Source organism: Melitaea cinxia, chromosome 16 (genome assembly GCF_905220565.1).
Source record: "Melitaea cinxia chromosome 16, ilMelCinx1.1, whole genome shotgun sequence".
Lineage (NCBI taxonomy): Eukaryota > Metazoa > Arthropoda > Insecta > Lepidoptera > Nymphalidae > Melitaea > Melitaea cinxia.
The window spans coordinates 2,834,731-2,838,196 of NC_059409.1; positions in this window are offsets into that span (position 1 = coordinate 2,834,731).

A 3,466-nucleotide genomic window follows, 5' to 3' on the forward strand; every position below is an offset into this window, starting at 1 on the left:
ATTTTAGAGTTGTAGAAATAGAATTGTAAACTAGTTTTTAAAGTTATAATTTTAATAGCACGCGGTCAGAAAACAGGGGGTAGGTTCGGAATCAGGCGCGTTAGGCACCTGATTTTCAGCCTTTATTTCCTTAGCTGGCCCACGCCGCGACAACGTACCTTAGAAAGTAATATGGAAAGACACTGGCCTGACTAATTCCCGGCGATGATGGTCTTCAGTTCCGTCTTCGTCCGATGACCGGCGGAGATCTCCACCGGTGTAAATGCCGGTAATCAGTCAGCCCGTTATTAATCGAGGGCAGTGAGTCGATTTGTAGCAAAGTATAATTAAAGATATAAATCTTAAAGTAAAAATCCTGGAATGAAGAAAGTTCCGAGTCAGGAAAAGAACAATTCAGAAACCAGTGTCACAATTAGCAAAATAATAAATAATTACAATTTTCTCGTTAAGTTAAGAACACCAGCAATATGTAATTATAATAGATATCATGAGAACTTACCCCAGCGGGATTTAAGCCGAGTTAGGGTCGAGGTTAGGTCTCGAGGTTCGGCGGCAACGAAATGCAAAGAAAAAGAGAAACAAAGACACGCGAGCAAGGCGCTCCTTCCCGCGCTCGGGAATATTGACAAGCAAAAGTCAAGTATGAAAAAGCAAAGTATGCGTTAAGCATAGTCTGTATTTTTATAAATTATTAAGTTTAAATTTAGATATTAAATTATTTTATAATTTAAGGAGTAGACAGGAATATTAAATTTAGAATTTCTAATTACAATTAAATTGATTTTATTAAAGAAAGATCAATAATTACCAAAAAACATCAGCGGCATCTATTAAGTCTATTAGAGAAAAATCGCCGATATGAAACACCAATAGTCACGAAGTGTTGAAAATTGCCAATAGATGGCGCCACAAGTAGAAGCATGATAAAAATAAAGTGAAAAAACTTAACTTTTACTACAAGATCTTATTTATTATAGTAACGTTCCAGGACAACGTTACACGCGGTTTTAATCCTTGCTTATGGTAAACATTTATAGGTGTTTGCAGCCATACAGGTGCTTTTTGCTTGTGTATTATGTGTTCAAAGACTCCTAACACAAGAGTAAATCCTAGTGGGGGTCGTTTCATTGTGACTTTATTGTTAGTATTATTCTTGTATTCTGGTATTATTTTATATAGTTATTCTGGAAAAATAAAATAATAATATCATAATTATCTCTCTCAAAAAACTGTAATTAAATAAAAATACTCTTTAAGTTAACATCGCAACTTTGATAACATTCTCCGCTTTCGTCTCGTCTGTCGAATATCATTCGTTTAATTCTAACAGCTTTTGTCAGAACAGACAAAGGTATTTTTAATTACAGGATTTTTAACAACGAAACGCCAAAAAAGGATTGGATGATGTTTTTTACAAAAAATGTTGGATTAAAGAAAGTCAGACTCTCCTGCACAAACAACAAAATATTTAATACGAAAAAAGTAATTATAAATCGTTATATAATTATCAGACATTTTCTCTTATTGATACACATTGCAACAATACACAACGCTGAAAATATTTTGTCTACGATTTGTTTCCATCAAATCTAGATAGGCTTTACCAATTGTTTCCAACATTTCATTCGCGGGTAGGAGGTGTGAGAAATAAGTCACGAAATTTTCGCTCCGTTATCTTTTACGTGTATAAAAATAAATAATAATTATTGTAAACTAAGTAATGCACTTGTGACATCCCTAAGTCTGCCAGCTATATTTCCTAATAAAATCCTAAATAATTTTGTACACTGGAACAGTATTCAAAGTATATATAAACGTGTCTACTATGGAATCAATAAAAAACAGTTTGGCTGAACTCTCAGAACAATTTAATGCAAGACTGGAAGAAATTCAAAAAGAAATTAAGACCTCTACTCCTGCTACCAGTCCTACCTCAAATATTACTTCTCAGTTTAATTCCTTCCGGCTATTCGTATTAAGTTCGTTGCAAAATTTGAAACTTCAAGTGGAACTGTTATCAAGGCAATATGACGAAACTGAGATGCGTTCACGAAGGAAAATGATACTAGTGCATGGTGTTCCTGAAACCAAAAAAGAAAATACATCAGATCTTGTCTCCGGTCTACTGGCCGACAAACTTAACACTCCTGAGGTAACTACGGATTCAATCTCTCGCTCTTTTCGTTTGGGACGTTATGATGGAGATAAGCCTCGTGCTATCGTGGTTAAGTTCCGTGATGTCTCGCTCAGAAATAAAATATGGTACTCTAAAAAAGCACTAAAGGGCACAGGAATCACTCTGTCGGAGTTCTTGACCAAAAGCCGTCATGAAATATTCCTTAGTGCTCGTCGACGCTTTGGTATAACTAAATCTTGGACGAGAGAAGGTTCTATTTTTGTGGTAGGAAGTGATGGAACTGGCCACAGAATTACTTCGATGTCAGAGTTAAATTCAATTTCAAATTCCTTGGATGCGCCGGCCCCGTCTTCCGCCACGATTGTCGCCGAAACCGCGAAAGATAGTAAGACGTCAAGCTTAAGACCTAAAAGAACCGTTAAAAAGTAATAAATTTTGCATACGGAAATATAAGCACTTAACAATTCGTTATTATTTACATCAGCCTACCTCACGGTAACTTTACTTTTATTATTGCAATTAAATCGGGTTTTGTACTACCTACTCTTTAAATAACATTACTTAAAGTTAAAACTTTTGTAACATAACTACCGCGCTTTGAATTTTAAATATGTAACGTAAAAATATTATCACTATAGGATATTGTCACTGATGATTTTCAACAAAACAATAATGGTTTCAATAGGCGGGTATTTGTTGAATACTAAAACTTGACGTTTAGCGTTTTGATATTGCATGTTGATATTATTTTGATAGTGTGTTATACTATAATATTTTAGTTCTTGAGTTTCTTAGTGTTATCTTGTTTTATTAATAATAATTTTTACCTGTTGTTATAAAGCTGCTTTGATTCTTTTGTCTATGATATAAATTTTAAGACTTATGTTTTAATTTTAATTTTACTTTTATTAAAAGACTTTTAAGCACTTATATTTGGTGATATTTTTTATTTTTTTTTTAATTTGTTTTATTTCTTTTTACATTTAATAATTGTTGTTATTTTACTGTTATTATTTTTTAATATTTTTAGAGATAGTTTTTAATTTTTTCTCTTTTTATTTAAATATTTTTGATGTCATTTCTAGTCAACTAAATTAAATTTCTACCGCATTTTTTTTTTTTTTTTTTACATTTAACAATTGTTGTTATTATATTATAATATTTTTTAGAGATAAGTTTTAACATTTTTTTTTTATTTTGTTTGTTCTTTCTTTTTTTTGTTATTATAATTTTTTTTTGTAAGTTACCGTGATGGAGGTTCTGATAGATTGTGTTTTTTTGTTCTAATTACTGTACCTATTTATATATTTTTTGTTAAATGTTGATTTG